The sequence below is a fragment of the Acromyrmex echinatior genome, chromosome 11 (assembly GCF_024713525.1).
Source record: "Acromyrmex echinatior isolate Ae372 chromosome 11, ASM2471352v2, whole genome shotgun sequence".
Classification (NCBI taxonomy): domain Eukaryota; kingdom Metazoa; phylum Arthropoda; class Insecta; order Hymenoptera; family Formicidae; genus Acromyrmex; species Acromyrmex echinatior.
The window spans coordinates 1,318,720-1,337,479 of NC_141862.1; the positions used below are offsets into that span (position 1 = coordinate 1,318,720).

An 18,760-nucleotide genomic window follows, 5' to 3' on the forward strand; every position below is an offset into this window, starting at 1 on the left:
ATGAATTTTATTGAAGAAATATGCTTTTAAAATTTGCTTACAAATTGTGTCAGTATCTATCTTTTATGTTGATTTTTTAAATATAATATTTATATTATTTTCTTAATATATTCATTTTATATTAAATTAACACAAAAATTTGGGTGGACTTTTTGGGATACGTAAAATGTATTAAATTTAATACAAATTTTCCAACTGTGTAATAGTGTATGACAATCGACAGATACAAAATTCTGTCAACAGTGAAACTATTTCGGCGATAAAGGGCATCTCCTTTCAATCTATTCACTCGCGCCTTTCCTCTATGTAAGTGGGAGTTGCAGGATCAAAGGGCGATATGGTTAAAGACGGCGACTTAAACATAAATTAAGTGGGACATAAATAATAACATAAATTAATTAAACATAAGGCAATTACTCCGTTGGGATGGAGGATAACGTATACTGCAGGGACATAATTATAAGCAAAAAATTTGTCCCAAGAAAATAATAGTAATTGCGTGTAATAATAATGAAATTGTTTGATTGACTTAAAAGTATATTAAGATCTCGAATTATTTTGCAGGGATATAGAAAATAATTTTGACAAATCAATATCATATTTTTTTGCTCTGATATGACAAGAGACGTCATAAAGCCCAAATTATTTAATTTTTCTAATTGCGATGCACATTTTGTCGAAAGTTAAATATAAGCATTTATATAACGCACATTTCACATTGCGTTGGTATTGGGAGTACAAATTAGTTCGATCCGTTTTTTTGTGTTCAAAAATGCATTTATTTCAAAACAAAATGAATGAACAAATTAATTAAAGTATTGGCTACTACTTTTTCTCATCTCTTAGGCAATTTTCGAATTTCATCTCGAAAAAATGACTCGTCTTTGGAAGCGATCCAATTTTGGAGCCTATTTTTGATTTCTGCGAAAGAAGTCAACCGGCGACGTACTGCATCCTATGGAATAACTAATAATCAGAAGGAACAATGTCCGAAGAATACGGCGGGTGCGGTAAAACATCCCATTTGAGCGTTTCCAAATATTTTTTACAACTTTTGAGACATGAGGCCGAGCGTTGTTATGAAGAAAAATAACTTTATTATGTCTTTCGTATTCCGGCCGTTTTTATCGCAATGCACGGCTCAAATGAATCAATTGTAGCCGATATCAATGCCCGTAATGGAATCGCCAGGTTTCAGCAGCTTATAGTAAACAACATCCTTTTGGTCCCACCAGATACAGAGCATGATCTTCGAACCATGAATGTTCGACTTTAGTGTTGATGTTGAGATCGACGGCAACGATTGACCGGGCTTAGCGTAGTATTTTTTCTTCTTGAGATTGTCGTAGAATATCCACTTCTCATCTCCAGTCACAATCCAGTCACAATGCAAAAAACCTTTTTTTTGTTGTCTTTGAATCAACTTCGCAATGAAAAATCGCCTTCAACGTCTTTCGGTTTCAATTCATAAGGCATCCAATTTCCTTGTTTTTGAATTATCCATGGCTCTCAATCGTGCAGAAACAGCTTGTTGAGTCCCAATGATTCTGCAAGCTCCTCTTGCGCTTAACTCTGATCTTTGAGTAATGCCTCTAATTCTTTGTCTTCGAATTTTTTTAGCTGTCCAGAGGGAGGCTTGTCTTCAACGCTGAAATCTCCATCCTTGAAACGTCGAAACCATTTTCTACATGATTTATCAGTTGGAGCAGTGTCACTATAAACTTCGACAAGCATTCGATGGGCTTCAGCTGCACTTTTCTTCCAATTAAAACAGAAAATTAGAACCTCCCTGCTTGGTTAACAAAAAATTCGACATTTCAAACACAGTAAAAATCAAGGATTTGTATGAAACTCAAAGCGATATAAACTGAATATTATTAGCAGATGTCTAACCTTTCTGAAAACGCCAAAATCAGCTGTCACTATGAACCATTCACAATAGCCGGAGCCATCTTTTGGAAAACGGACCGAACTAATTTGTACTCCCAACTAATTGTAGCTTTACAAAGAAATTTTTAATTAAAAAAATTTGTTAAATAATTACAAAGCATTTGTTATGACTGTTTCATTACGTGTTTATTTACCCATTATATTTTTTACAAAATCAAGTACGTAATTTACACTATTAAATTCATAATGTTAAATTACGTAACGTGAATTTATTTTTAATTATTTTTATTGGCTTCCACTGCCGTTATTAATTTATAATTATGTCGTTAATTTAATTAAAACAATTAAGTCAAATAATTTAGATTAAGAAAATGAATTAAATTTCACTCAAATTTAGTTTATTATTTACTATAAGTGCATACATTAATATACGTTGTTCACTTTGAGACTACAGAAATGTATTTATTTACACACATTTTTTGACATATAGAAATTAAAATTAACAAAATGTTATTTACCTCAAAGGATAGAATTACTATTACATTTTTTATTTTATCTAACATCATTTCTTCTTGTTTTTATGGCTGAAAACGTAGCAATAACAGATAAATTGACTTTACACCAACATTTCAGACAAATTCGTATAGACAACAACATTTTGTAAAAAAAAAAACTAATGTTTTTAGTCTTTTATTGCTAACAAAAAATTTTCCTAACATCTATCACTTTGATAAAATTATCTCGGTGTTGAATTAGAATAAGAGTGACGTAAAAGAGAAGGAAACGTGACGACCGAAACAACCGTGCTACAAAGTAAGATTCAATCTTCTGACTTTTCAGACACGGTTGGCGGGATGGCAGGTAGTGCCTTTTGAGAAACTATCTGTGAGCTTGTGGAGACGCCGCTACGCAGGACTCAGCAGGATGTCCTTGGGGAAATAATCCACCTAATTTTAACGTAAGTCAATTCCAACATTTCGGCACTCGCGCTTTGAACACGAACTAAACCTATGTACTTGTATGTTCGCGCACTTCCGAAAACGAGATTTATCGCTGGAGAGTCGTGAGTAATGAATTCCTTTGGAAGTTTCTAACAGCTGACGGATTTGTTAGAAATAATGTAGAGGCTCTACCGAGAATATTCGTACGCAAATATACAGCTCGTAAAATGTTAGCGGGGCAAAAATTCTCATCCTGTTGTAGCGAATTCGTCTAGTAATAAAACTGAAGTTTGTCTCTTTATAAGTTATCGGAACTTTCGGACAAAGTTTTACCGAGTTTTATTTTTGTCTGTCTCTTTTTCTTTTTTACAATCTCGTTGTAAATTATATATAAAATTAAATAATACAATAATACGTCTAAAAATCATTTGAGCTTCTTCCGGTCGCGATTCTCTACAAGCACCAAGTTATTTGAGCGTGCTTGTCCAATTCATCGCAGGTGTCGACTCGCTGAGCAAGCAATTCGGGTGGCTCTAGGAATTTACGTTAATTTCCACGAGGCGGGCTACGTGCGCCGACAAGAGTTCCGAAAGAGGCAAGTAGAAACGACCAGTTAAAGTCAGACAAGCGTGCGTATGCGCCACTCTTGCAACGAGTTTACTGTGCTCTCAGTCGTAAGATTAAAGATACGCTTGCGCTAGACGAAACATATGTCGCAACGAATTCGCTACAAATTCAATTATGATCCTAATATTCATACCTCTTTACGTTATTTTCGGGATCCTAATATTAACTTAACTTAACTAATCTGTGCTTCGCGGGTTTTCTCCATGTCTTGGTCCATTCTTGATGTGCCAACGTTTCGTGGGCCTTGCAGTCCACTTCATCAGGGCGAGGAGCAGCCTGATACTGAGCTGTTCCTCCAGGTCCTTCTTTTTTATGTTACGCTACTTGTTGAGGTGGGAATTTTTTGGTGGTGGAGGGGAGGGGGGTTAGAGTGATGGGGGAGACAGATAGTGGAATCTTGGTCGGTCTTTGCTGGTCGGGAGGATGATCTTCCATATCTTACTTATGTTATAGCCATTATCCCTGTTTAGATTGTTAGGATGTTTTTGTATTTCTATGGCTTCTCTGTATTTTCTTGGGAAGTATGATGTGGTGTTGGTTATCGTGGTTGCTTGGTCAAACAGTATTTGATGTCCTGTTTCGACGTTATGTTCTGATAGTGCCGACTGTGTGACGTGTTTCAGTCTAACGTCTCATTGGTGTTCTTTTATCCGTAGGTTTACCATTCTCCCGGTTTCCCCGATGTATACTTGTCCGCAGGAACACGGTATTCTGTATACTCCTGCGGAACTGAGTGGCGGTCTTGGATCTTTGGGGTTTCTTAAGATTTGTCCTATCTTCTTGGGTGGTTTGTAGATAGTTCGGATATTGTGTTTGTTCAATATCCTGCCGATCCGGTCTGTAGTTCCTTTGACGTAAGGGAGAATGGTTAGGGTCCTGTCGTCTGTTTGTGTGTTCGGAGCCGTTGTCTTGTTTGTGTGTTTGATTATTTTGGTTATGTCTTTTTTGTCGTGTCCGTTATTTTGTAGGGCCTGTTTTAAGTGGTTTATTTCTGTCCGTAGATGTCCTCTGTCGGAGATGGCGAAGGCTCTGTGTACCAGTGAGTTTATTACTGATTATTTTTTTGCTGGGTGGTGGTGTGACTCAGCATGTAAGTATCTGTCCGTGTGTGTTGTTTTTCTGTACATTTGATGCCCTAGGGTGCCGTTGGCCTCCTTTGACACCAGCACATCTAGGAATGGGAGTTTCCCGTTTTCCTCTATGTCTATGGTGAAACGGATATTGGGGTGTTGTTTGTTAAGGTGGATGAGGAATTTTCGGAGTTCAGATCTGTCGTGTCTCCATATCACAAATGTGTCGTCTACGTACCGGAACCAGACTTCTGGTTTCTTTGGTGCTTTCCTGAGAGCCTCTTTCTCGAAGTGTTCCATGAAGATGTTAGCGATTACAGGAGAAATCGGAGAGCCCATAGCTGCTCCTGACGTTTGTTCATAGAAATGGTTGTCGTAGGAGAAGTACGTGGTCGTTAGGCAGTGCTTATTAGTGGGATGAGGTCGGAGGAGACTTTTTGTGAGGTTTTTATTATGTTAATCGTATCTTTTATTGGAACTTGTGTAAACAGGGATTCTACGTCGAAGCTAACGAGTAGATCTGTGGGTTGTAGTCGGATTTTTTGGATTTTATGTATGAAGTCCGTTGAGTTGGTTGTGTGATTCTGTTTTTCCAGTCAGAAGTTGTAGTGTTTTTGCTAGGAAGCGGGATAGGTTAAATGTCGGGGACTTTATGGCGCTAACAATTGGTCTGAGGGGGACGTTGGGTTTGTGTATTTTTGGTAGTCCGTATAGTCTCGGTGGGAGAGGGTTTGTGGGTTTTAATGTTTTTTTGGTTTCGTTTGAGATGTTGCTTTTTTCCACAAGGTCCCTGGTGTTCTGTGTGATTGTGTTGGTTGGATCCTTGTCAAGCTTTCTATATGTTTTATCCGAGAGCAGACCTTTCACCTTTTTCTTGTAGTCTGATGTGTTTATGACTACTGTCATGTTGCCCTTGTCGGCTGGCAGCACGATGACATTTGTGTCCCTGTTTAGGTCTTGTAGGGTCAATCGTTCCTGTCTGGTGATGTTTGATGACGGGAATTTGGCTTTGGACAGGACGTTGGCTACCTGTCTGCGGATATCGTCTGCCTGCTCTGAAGGGAGCCGATAGATGGTTGACTCTATTTGGCTGATTATTTCCTCTTTTGGAACCTTCTTAGGTGCCGCGAAATTAGGGCCTTTGGCCAGCGCGGATATAGTGTCTTGGGCCAGGTTTTTGTTCGATAGATTTTTGACGTAATGTAAGGGGGGATTTGGTTTTTTGTGAGGGGCGAGGTTCATATATTTCTGTTTCTGTCTTTCAGAGGATTGGGTAAAAGTTAGTCTGGCTTGTTCATATGTAATGCGGTCCAGGATTTGCCAGATGTCATGTCGTAGCGTGGCGGATAGGAACAGGTGCAGTTTAAAGATGTTGTGGGAGATCTGGGCTATTCGTGACTTAGTGAAATGGATACGTTCTTTGATAAGGATAAGGCTGGTTTTGTGGAGGATGTTTTGGGATTTTTGAGTTCCTAGGTGGTTCTTGAGTTGTAGGAACTTTGGGATGATACTATTATCCCTGCAGCGTTTTAGGAATGCTAGGTCTGATAGTTTCTTGGATAGGGAGGTCCTGAGTTTTCTAAAAATGTTTATTTTAGCATTGATGATTCTCTCCCCGTAGAGGTATTTGACAATCTTCTTGATGCTTCCATGGGTGCTTTCTATATAACTAATCTGTGTTTCGCGGGTTTTCTCCATGTCTTGGTCCATTCTTGATGTGCCAACGTTTCGTGGGCCTTGCAGTCCACTTCATCAGGGCGAGGAGCAGCCTGATACTGAGCTGTTCCTCCAGGTCCTTCCTTTTTATGTACGCTACTTGTTGAGGTGGGAGTTTTTTGGTGGTGGAGGGGGGGGGGGGGTTAGAGTGATGGGGGAGACAGATAGTGGAATCTTGGTCGGTCTTTGCTGGTCGGGAGGATGGTCTTCCATATCTTACTTATGTTATAGTCATTATCCCTGTTTAGATTGTAAGGATGTTTTTGTATTTCTATGGCTTCTCTGTATTTTCTTGGGAAGTATGATGTGGTGTTGGTTATCGTGGTTGCTTGGTCAAACAGTATTTGATATCCTGTTTCGACGTTATGTTCTGATAGTGCCGACTGTGTGACGAGTTTCAGTCTGACGTCTCGTTGGTGTTCTTTTATCCGCAGGTTTACCATTCTCCCGGTTTCCCCGATGTATACTTGTCCGCAGGAACACGGTATTCTGTATACTCACGACATTTAACCTATCCCGCTTCCTAGCAAAAACACTACAACCTTCTGACTGGAAAAACAGAATCACACATAACCAATTCAACGGACTTCATACATAAAATCCAAAAAAATCCGACTACAGCCCACAGATCTACTCGTTAGCTTCGACGTAGAATCCCTGTTTACACAAGTCCCAATAAGAGATACGATTAACATAATAAAAACCTCACAAAAAGTCTCCTCCGACCTCATCCCACTAATAGAGCACTGCCTAACGACCACGTACTTCTCCTACGACAACCATTTCTACGAACAAACGTCAGAAGCAGCTATGGGCTCTCCGATTTCTCCTGTAATCGCTAACATCTTCATGGAACACTTCGAGAAAGAGGCTCTCAGGAAAGCACCAAAGAAACCAGAAGTCTGGTTCCGGTACGTAGACGACATATTTGTGATATGGAGACACGACAGATCTGAACTCCGAAAATTCCTCATCCACCTCAACAAACAACACCCCAATATCCGTTTCACCATAGACATAGAGGAAAACGGGAAACTCCCATTCCTAGATGTGCTGGTGTCAAAGGAGGCCAACGGCACCCTAGGGCATCAAATGTACAGAAAAACAACACACACGGACAGATACTTACATGTTGAGTCACACCACCACCCAGCAAAAAACAATCAGTAATAAACTCACTGGTACACAGAGCCTTCGCCATCTCCGACAGAGGACATCTACGGACAGAAATAAACCACTTAAAACAGGCCCTACAAAATAACGGACACGACAAAAAAGACATAACCAAAATAATCAAACACACAAACAAGACAACGGCTCCGAACACACAAACAGACGACAGGACCCTAACCATTCTCCCTTATGTCAAAAGAACTACAGACCGGATCGGCAGGATATTGAACAAACACAATATCCGAACTATCTACAAATCACTCAAGAAGATAGGACAAATCTTAAGAAACCCCAAAGATCCAAGACCGCCACTCAGTTCCGCAGGAGTATACAGAATACCGTGTTCCTGCGGACAAGTATACATCGGGGAAACCGGGAGAATGGTAAACCTACGGATAAAAGAACACCAACGAGACGTCAGACTGAAACACGTCACACAGTCGGCACTATCAGAACATAACGTCGAAACAGGACATTAAATACTGTTTGACCAAGCAACCACGATAACCAACACCACATCATACTTCCCAAGAAAATACAGAGAAGCCATAGAAATACAAAAACACCCTAACAATCTAAACAGGGATAATGGCTATAACATAAGTAAGATATGGAAGACCATCCTCCCGACCAGCAAAGACCGACCAAGATTCCACTATCTGTCTCCCCCATCACTCTAACCCCCCTCCCCTCCACCACCAAAAAACTCCCACCTCAACAAGTAGCGTAACATAAAAAGGAAGGACCTGGAGGAACAGCTCAGTATCAGGCTGCTCCTCGCCCTGATGAAGTGGACTGCAAGGTCCACGAAACGTTGGCACATCAAGAATGGACCAAGACATGGAGAAAACCCGCGAAGCACAGATTAGTTATATAGAAAGCACCCATGGAAGCATCAAGAAGATTAACTAAACTTGTCACTTATTCCATTTTATGAGTGTCGATTAACTGTAGTGCGTCAAATTTAGTAAACTAGGATTTATGTGAAATAATATTTATTAACTGAACAGAATATCGTAGCGTTTTGAAGCGCTGAAAATATACTATTTTCCTGCTAAATTTCTCTTAAGAAATATGAGGTTATAATTTTCCTGCTAAATCTCTCTTAGGGAATATGTTAGAAAATTCACTCTTTGCGCGAGACGATACGCGATTTGAATTTATGTATAAACGTAATAGTTTTGATGCGATGTGGCGTATTACTCAACGTGAGGTGAGTTCAAAAGGAAAACGCGGAGACGACGGTCTTCCTTTGGGCAGTACCAGAAAACTTTTCCGGATGCCAAGCATTAGAGTTATTTACCGCAACTCCCATTTTCGGCGTCTACTTGCCACGGCGCAAAATGCGAAGGCAACGCGATACTTATATACAGGACGAGCCATAAAGGCCGCCATAAATTATACCCTTGATAAAAGTAGCCATATTTAATGCCGGCCACCCGCAGGGTACACCTGAATACGAATTCATTCGTCATGACAGTGACAGTACACTTTATCCACACAATACGATGCGAATTCAAGAATCGCGCGCACTTTTCGGCTCGGAATTACGGTATATTTGTGTTTCCGGGCATCTCGCTTCTTATTTTCCGTGAAATCCAGTGGGATCAACTTGGATAAGCATGAGAGTCGTGAAATATAAAAATTATCATAATTCTTTTCAATTTTATTTACCGTATCTTCAGTATTAAAAGATTCTTCTGCGATTAATTTTTAATGCGAAGTTTGTCGTTTGTAAATAAACTTGATTTAGTTGCTATAATAGAGTCAAATAAATAATAGGATTGCTAATTGCAATAATGCATTTTTATAATTTGTATGAATGTAATCCTAGGCTACTTTCTTTCGTAATCAACTCTGCGATCAGCAATGATGTGTTTTTCTGTATACAATAATTAAAAGCGTGTTTAGATAAATAAAAAAGACGCATGATTTATATTTAAATTACTGTTTTCTTAATTAACAATAGCAATTTTGGTATAATATGACTGCAAAATGCAACAAAATGGCTATGCGTAATGTAGTATCTCGTGGAAGACCCTAACGGATGTATGTATCGAGGCGTAGATGTTTAATGTGACACTCGTTAACTTAGCTCAAGAACAATAATAATGTCCCTTCTCACGCGTCTCCCCTGTGTATCCCTTCAAGTCTCTGCGCCCTCTCGTGGGGTCGCTGCCTTAGCTCTAGTGTCTGCGCCGCTCGGGAGGGAGAATAGCTCTAGAGAGCGCGCGCAACTTGAATTCGCATGCAGTTGTAGAGATTAAGATCCCCACAACTCGGCTGAAAAGGCATCTGTTCCAGATGACTACAGCACAGAGAACCATGGCTTCATGTATTCGGCGCATGAACTGGTTTTCTTAAGACCTTCGCCAGGCACCTCACGCTCAACATCGTAGGAATTGTTCGATTTAACTCGCACAACTTTATAGGGGCCAAGATACTTGGCGCAAAGTTTTTTGCCAGGTCCTACCTGCACTCTCTTAATCGCAACTAAGTCGTTAATTTTATATTTAGTTGGCTCGCGTCTTCTCAAATTATAAGTTTTACGATTTTCGTTCTGAACTTTACGGATTTGTTCTTTAGCCTGTTTTCGTAATTGATCACGATCCTGCTCGAACTGTAATCGGAATTTTTCTTCTATTGCACTTTTAACGGTTAAGTCGTTCTTTTGCTTCATTTTTACTCCAGTCAACAGTTCGAACGGGGTCATGCTTATACTTCTATGAAAAGTGGAGTTTACAGTCTGTTGAACTATAAGTACATATTTATACTATTTCGTAGGATCATTCATCGCAAGCTTAGTTAAAATGGAGATAATCATTCGATTAAGCCTTTCTACTTGTCCGTTTGCTCGCGATAGACCAGTTGTGACTATGGAATGTTTGATACCTTCTTCTTCGCAATAATTTTGAAATTCTAGGGAAGAGAACGCGGTGCCTCTGTCGGTTATGATGGCAGCTGGATTTTTAAATGTTTGATTTTGCATCTGCAGTTTTGTAATCACTTCCTTAGACGTCGTGGATTTGGTAGGGTACAACCAGCAAAATTTGGTAAAGCTATCTATTACAGCTCTAATATGTGATTATACTTTTTGCTAGTCCAATGATTCCAAATGGTCTAGACGATATTAGATGTTGGAATTAATTCGTAGCGTTTTACAAGTGATGGGAAGTACTTTCATTAATGTATTTTTTAATGCTCATGTGAAATAAATAACATTCTTTCATTAAAAAACGCTACGAATTAATTCCAACACCTAATATATGTGTAGAGGCAAATCACCTTTAGTTAATGGGTTGAGGAAACCCTTTTGTTTACCTGCTTTCTTATTCCCCAAAATACATGGGACACAATTTGCTATTACATTTTCAGTTTTTTTGGATACCATCGGAATATAGTACTCTTGCTTGACAGCTTCTTCGGTACGCTTCGCAGAAAAGTGACCTCGACTATGAGCCAACAGAATGAATTCGGTCTGCATGTCCTGCGGTATGACAAGCAGTTCACGACCGTCTTTGAATTTATATAGTACATCGTTACGCATCATATAATCGTCATATGGTTTCTCTTTTAAAACCTCTAAGATGGCCCGTAGCTCCGGATCGCTTTTCTGCGCCTTCATGACCTTTAATATAATATTATCTTCGCTACTAATCGCCATAACGGCTAAGCGCATCTACATATTTCATCCTAGGACTAGCTCTATGTTCAACGATTACGTCAAATTCCTCGACCATCAAAGCCCATCTCGTAATCTTAGCGGATAACTTGACTTTACTTAGAGTTTGTTTGAAAGCTATACAATTAGTTAGGATCTTAAATCGCATGCCAAAAGATAGTGTCTGAATTTATCTAACGTTCTTATTACGATTAAAACTTTGAGCTCGTAGCTAGTATATCCGGATTCTGTTTCTGTCGTCTTGCAATTCATATAATATACTGGATGTAGTTTGTTATCTTCCGGGTTCTTCTGCAACAAGATTGCCCCTAAATCATCCTTATACGCATCAGTATGTAACTCAGTTTCGAATTTAAGATTAAATATCTTTAACACCTGGCTATTACTTAAATCCGATTTCAGCTGCTTAAATGATTCTTTTTCCTTTACATCGGAACGAATTTTCCTTTCTTAGCAAATCACTCAAAGAGTGATTGCCTTAATCGCGTAAGATTCTATGAATTTTCTGAAATATCCCGATAGACCGAGAAAGCTCTGAACATCTTTTAACGTACGCGGCTCTGGGAAATTCGAAACTGCCTGAATCTTCCTGAGAAGGGTGAATTGTACCGTTCTCTATTATGTACCAAAGGTACTCAACCCTTGATTGCAACAATTGACATTTACTTTTATTTATGTCGAGACTGTAATTGCTTGCGACTCGAAGAACTTGACGCAATTGTCTGATGCCCTCTTCTACATCAGACGCAATTATTATTAAATCATCTAGATATAATAACAAAATTCCTTCGTTAACCAAAGGTCGGAAAATTTGATTTATAAATCGTTGAAAAACGGGTGGCGAATTGCACAATCCAAAAGGTATCCACTCGTTTACCTGATTTTCGACAATCTCTTTTTCTTTCATGGGTAATCGTCGTGGAGCTTGGAATAGGCGTCTCATCCTTCAACGTTATGCTCAATTCGATATCAGTCGTCTTAGATTTGTTCGGCTTATATTCTCGCATCATACCTTCAACATTTTTAGCTTCTTTGTCAATTATTGTATCTGTACAAATTGCTTCGTCTTTTTCTGGCTGTAATTCTATTTGTGAGAAAAAAATGGAAACATTAGCTTGGAAATCGCGATACCATCTTTATCAATCCTTACTTCGGCTTGAATTATTAGGTCAGTGCCTAAAATCACATCATCATTTAGGACTTCGGACGAAATTACATGGAATGCTAACGGAAAATCGACATTATCTATTGTGACCATTGATTGGAAATAACCGAGCTTTACTTGACCCTGTGCGATGTCTATTAAAAGGACTTCTGATTCATGCAACTTTAATATTTTAAAAGTTTTAAAAACATCTTCACGCATTAAAGAGAGGTGGCTACCGGTGTCTAATAATGCATACAGACTCTTATTTTCGATTATAATCTGCTTGAATATCCGATTCATGTCGACTGCTTTAACAAGAATATTTGACATTACCTGCGTAGTGTTGGACTTATTTTTATCGGGACAATGTTTGGCTTCATGCCCAAAGTTATTACAATGAAAGCATTTTTTCTCTTTATCTCTAAATTTACATTTGTCTGACCTATGTCCGCTTTTGCCACAGTTGCAGCAACGTTCCCCTGATTTAGTTGTCTTCTTTTCCTCTTTTACCGATTTGGCGTCGTCCTTGTTTGCCTTGTTTGTTACTTCTTTCTTCGGATTATTCTTCATGGCTGTAGTTCCTCGTTTTTGTATCTTCTCATATACACGGAAGTGGGACCTGAGCTCGTTATAATTTTGAGCTCCATATAACATCACCTTTCTATATATTCTGCCATACCATCCGGGATACCATCGATGATGTACTGTATCGTTGATTCGACGTTTATACCTCCTTGCGACGCTAATTCCCTCATAGTTAGGTAGTATTCTTGAATACTCTCATCCTTCTTTAACTTCTTTTTGGCTAACTTTCGGTGGATGTCTGCACTGTTCACTCGCAAGCTGAATTCTTCCTTCAGAGCTGCTTTCAATTTATTCCATGTTTGCACAGTACTCAATCCCCGCACAAACGTTTTAGCGACACCCTTTAGAGACTTGTGATCAATTTTTGAATGTCATTCCACTGAAACAGAGTGGCTAACTCCTCAAAATCCGAAATCCATCTTTCAATCGTATAATGGTCGCTCCCATCGAATGGACGGATAGTATCTTCAACGTCTTTGAAATTGAAAGTAATCTTCGTACTCTTTTGTCGTCCCCTTCTTGGCAAATCTCTCTTCGCTGGCCTCGGAATCAGTGCTACTAATGGCCAATGACGGAATATTTATTTTGTCATCTGCTCGCTGATTTTCTGCGTCATCAACTCGTTCAGCGCCTCCTTGCTGTAACTCATCTTACTGTAACTCACCAACGTTCTAATGTTCACGAGCGCTCGCGTAATTCTCTGTCGCAGTTCTTCTTTGGCGCCGAACGTAGTTCAAGCCCAGGATATTGCATATAGATGTCAGATCACCAAACGAGAAAATAGCAGAGTATTCTAATTTTGCACGAAATTCAACTGAAGCATCGTCGAAATCAAAACTACTGAAATTACACAGTTGGTTGCGACTAGTGCGATCTCCGTCTTTTTCGAATATAAATTTATACAGCGCGTATACGGCTGCGCGCGACGACGTTCGTATCTTGTCAGTGATTGGCTTAATCTTTCCTAGTCTCCATGTTTATCACTAATGCCCAATCGTCTTCAGTTTTCCCTACAAGCAAAATGACCGATACTCACGCTCGTCAGTCTTCTCGAATGTTCCTCTACCAACTTTCGTATCCTCTTTCTCCCTTTCGTCTCGTCTTTCCTCTTTCGTCTTTCGTTGCGTCTTTCTCTTTTCGTTGCGTCTTTCTCTTTTCGTCTTTCGTCTCGTCTTTCGTCTTCGTCTTATCCTTTTCGTCCAACTTCTTTCGTCTTTTCGTCTCGTGTTTCTTCTTTCGTCTTTCGTTGCGTCTTTTTCTTTTCGTCTCTCGTCTCGTCTTTCGTCTTCGTCTTACTCTTTTCGTCCAACTTCTTTCGTCTTTTCGTCTCGCCTTTCTTCTTTCGTCTTTCGTTTCGTCTTTCTCGTCGTTATTTCCACGTAACGTCGTCGTCGTTGTTCACTACTTGGCGTTGTTTTCCTCGTGCGAGGTGTCGTTTGTCATCCTTACGTAGAGCGTCATTCCTCGTCACTTTGTGCGAAGCGTCGTTCTCGTCTCTCGCGTGAAGCGTCGTCATCGTATCTCGTGCAAGGCGTCGTTCGTCGTACCTCGTGCAGAGCGTCATTCGTCGTTCTCGTACAGAGCGTCGTTCGTCGTTCTCGTGCAGAGCATCGTTCCTTGTACTTCGTACAGAGCGTCGTTCGTCGTTCTCGTGCAGAGCGTCGTTCCTCGTACCTCGTGCAAAGTGTCGTTCTCGTCACAATAAAAACCTAGCTCGATCCCAGCTGAGCCTCCAATTATATAGGATCTCGTGGAAGACCCTAACGGATGTATGTATTGAGGCGTAGATATTAATGTGACACTCGTTAACTTAGCTCAAGAACAATAATAATGTCTCTTCTCACGTGTCTCCCCTGTATGTCCCTCTAAGTCTCTACGCCCTCTCATGGGATCGCCGCCTTAGCTCTAGCATCCGCGTCACTCGGGAGGGAGAGAATAGCTCTAAAGAGCGCGCAACTTGAATTCGTATGCAGTTGTAGAGATTAAGATCTCCACAGTAATAAAATAATGAAATTTTGCTTTTTTTGCTACGTTACATTCTGTCACTGTAAAGTGTATTATTTTACTATTTGTGTACGTATGATGAATATATTAGGTGTAGTAAAAAGAAATCCATTATTTTTCCAATAGATGGTTTTAGTAATCTGTATCTCGTCTACGCGTAATATCAAATTATACCACAAATGTAGGTAACTTGGGACAACATGTATTTTTGTTAGATTCAATCATGGCTCCAATTATGAATCTGTAAAACTTAAACTTTCTTTAGAGACTTATGGATGGATTCCATGCTATCTCAAGTTACCTGCATTGTCCCAAGTCACATTTGCGGTACTTAATTTGAGTTATTTTTAATTATTTCTATAGGTCGCCACTGCTTCTACTTAATTATATTCTTAATTTAACTAAAACAATGGAGTTGAATAATTTAATTCAAGCAAATGTATTAAAGAGAGCAAGATGAGTGCAATCTCAATTCTAGCAGTAAAATTAGGAGTTAAAATAGATACCAAATGAAGGATCTTATTGAGCTGAATACAAATATATATTTTTATTTTGCACCAATTTTCTGTTTCAAAGTTATAGGGTATATATTTATATAATATTAATGTATATAATGTGTACATATATTGCACATAGAATTACATTTTAAGATTTGGATATATGAAAGAACATTTTAAGAAAGTATCAGTTTAGTCATTTATTAATTGTGCCGAGTACGATTGATAGACAACGTGAACATTTCCAAACCTTCATTTAGAATGCAACCATAGCTGTGACACCATGCAATACATCATATGACAGTCATAATATGACTGCAGTATCCAGCAATGGATTCCAGATTCGTAATCATAACAAGCCACGATGGCTTCTCAACCTATCTTGGAACTGTCCGTAAGGATAAATTGGTACTGATCGACTCCACTTCGATATCTGGATTTAGTCTATCCTTATTTATTTACTCTCTATCTCGTTCTATCGAGACAAGGAGATAAATGGAAATAGATTTAGCTTGCAAGTCGAGTTTTAGACAGGACTGATCTATAATATATATAATGATAGTGTGATTGTGCCGCACATAATAAACAACCGTTTTAAATTTCGGATCTTTGGAACCCTATATATAACGTTGAAACGGAAAATCGGTGCAAAATATATATTTGTATTTAGCTCAATGAAATCTTTTATTTAGTATCTATTTTAATCCTTATTTCATTATGCTAAAATTGATAGTATATTTCCTATACCCATTTGACTGCATTTTTAAATTTAAATTTAGATTATTATTTACTAAATGGTGTGTGCATATATTAATATGGACATTGTTTACTTCAAAACTAACCATAGAAATGGATTGATTTACATTTTGACACACATAAAAATAATAAAATGTTATTTTTAACAACAGAAATTGAGTTACTTGTTATTATTGCTTTTTTAATATTTAATAGTGCATTATGTGTATTTGTAGAAATAAATTTATTATATTCTTTTATTAGTTCTATCAATTCTAATGGAGAGAATGGTGTTCCTGTTCAGTTTTCTTATATTATATTGTTGGAGAAGCGAGAGTTCCGCATCTAAGTCGACAAGACAAATATCACTTTGCTCCAGTACATGTAATATCATGCGCTTTATGATGTTTTTAATTTTATCATGCAAAGTTTCTTGCTCGGAGATTATAATCCTTGATTAGTTTGAGAATTAATTTTTGAAGTATTCTTTGCTTTGCTCGTGTATTTGAAAATTTTCTGTGTCTGAATATTTCTCTCAAGAAAACGTGTTAACTAATTATAATTCTCGCGGCGTAATATTTCGCCGAGAGATGTAATAGCGAGTCTTCTTCGTAAAGATACGGATTCTATCCCGCGGCAAATAACTTCCATCTGATGAGCCACTGACGCTCTTATTCTTGGACGTGGTAGATTTCTGTAATTATTTTGCAATTTAGATATTATTAAAATAAAGTTTTATTTCTCAAAGAAACGCTCTTTAAACGATAAAATTCATATGCATTCAATTTTACATGATTACACATGTTATCTCGTCATTTTAGTATCACTCGTTAAATAAAAATGCAACATTTCACGCACGTGCACGCGCAAATACAATACCTAATTAACGATTTAATTAAAACGGACGTAATTAATTATTTAAATCCTTTACTTGAAGCTACAGTTTGTAATTTATAATTTGTAAAGTCAAGAACAAAAATGTTGCATATACTGAGATATCTAATTATAAAATATTTTATACTTGAACATTTTTTAATTTTTATAAGTAATAAAAAATAGTGGAAAAAGAGAGAGAGAGAGAGAGAGAGAGAGAGAGAGAGAGAGAGAGAGAGAGAGAGAGAGAGAGAGAGCGAGCAGATTTTATTTTGTACGTTAATATATTCATAATATTTTTTGTATACACGTTAAATAAAAATTGCTCTTTCATATATTGATCTAATCTTCTCTATAAATTTATTCTAGCCAGCTTAATTAACACAGTAAGGTCGAAATCAGTTCGAACGCAAAGTAACGAAGTGCATTAAATTTTCTTTAAATACAGTTTAACAGTAATAGTACTGTTACTACCTTCGCCAACACGAAAAGCAGGGGAACAAATTTAAATAGCGAGAAATATCCCGACCACAAGACGATTGATAATTAATTGCAGTTTTATCTGTGGTCTATCCTTAAATCCTCTAATTAAATCGGAAAACTCCTGCTATGCAGTTTTTTCTGTTGGATGAGACGATTCGATGTCATGATAGGTTTTGTTTGCCTTCGTTTTCGCTGTTTCTACGAGGTATTCTTAGTTATTAGTACTCTCTCTCTCTCTCTCTCTCTCTCTCTCTCTCTCTCTCTCTCTCTCTCTCTCTCTCTCTTTCTCTCTCTCTTCCCCCCCTTTCTTCTTTTAAAGGAAAGAAAACTTAGGAGAAATTAAACGAAAACTTAATGGAGTATCTGATTGGCGTAAATAAGCGGTTTTCAAATTGTCTGGAGAAATAATCAGAAATAAGAGTTAAGTCTTAATATTAGTTCTTCCTCTTCACTTTTCCATTTCAAACTTTGGTACGCAATTATAGAAATGATTGTTATTTTAAAGATTAAAGGTGATTCTTATTTTAAATCTAGAAAATAATATACCTACGAATTATAATATTTATAAAATTTGTAAATAACACTTGCAATTAACACAATTTTCTTAATTGTAATCGGAATACTTATTTAAAAATAATTGGAAATGAACGCTACCTTGATGAGATATTCTTTTAAGCTCGAAAACATTACTATATTTGAAATATACATTATTACCATCGCAATTATTACTTTTCATTTATTTTTTGTCTTAATATAAAGTATTTCTTTGGGACATATTTCTCTCTTTTAAATATATTTCTATTACCGTGTAATACGCAATAAAAATAAATACGTGCATACCAGCGAAATGTAATTGAAAATTGAGTTATCATAAATTGGCGAAATGTCAAACTCTTGTCACTTATTCTAACCTGTTGCGAAAATATCGCGGAGTAATACTAAAAATAAAATGCAACGTTTCAGAAAAGAATTTGGCAGCATGAACGATTGCGCAGTTGCACCTTTTTTATCATTTTGTGAAAACAGGAAATAAAAAATAAAACGAAAGTGCATGAGAGACAAATTCGATGTATGCGATCAATGCGCGTGAAAGGGCATGTCGAAACATGACACGATGGCATACATACATAGGAGGACGAAGCAAATCAATGTTTTGGTCGTTATAATATAATAGAAATAGAAGTAGAAATAGTCAATTGTTCTCTTTTGAAAGTCGAAAAGGCCCTTTAATCCGAGGAGCAGCGCGCGGCAATTGTAAATATTTGAATGTTTGCCTTTTAAAACGCTGGCGGCCAAAGAAGAAAGCGAATTGGGCGCGTTTCGGGTCACCACACGTG

At 37.9% G+C, this 18,760-nt stretch overlaps 1 protein-coding gene and 1 long non-coding RNA gene across 2 annotated transcripts in view; one reads left to right on the forward strand and one right to left on the reverse strand.

The window, feature by feature from the left end:
• LOC105146067 (uncharacterized) overlaps positions 1-18,760 on the forward strand; it is a 65,185-nt gene that overhangs the window by 26,469 nt on the left and 19,956 nt on the right. Inside the window, exon 3 of the long non-coding RNA XR_015546810.1 lies at positions 2,731-2,848. This is a non-coding gene — a long non-coding RNA (uncharacterized LOC105146067). The remainder of the gene's footprint in view (positions 1-2,730; positions 2,849-18,760) is intronic.
• The window catches only part of LOC105152417 (uncharacterized), a 274,163-nt gene that overhangs the window by 23,351 nt on the left and 232,052 nt on the right, over positions 1-18,760 (reverse strand). The window lies entirely within an intron of this gene.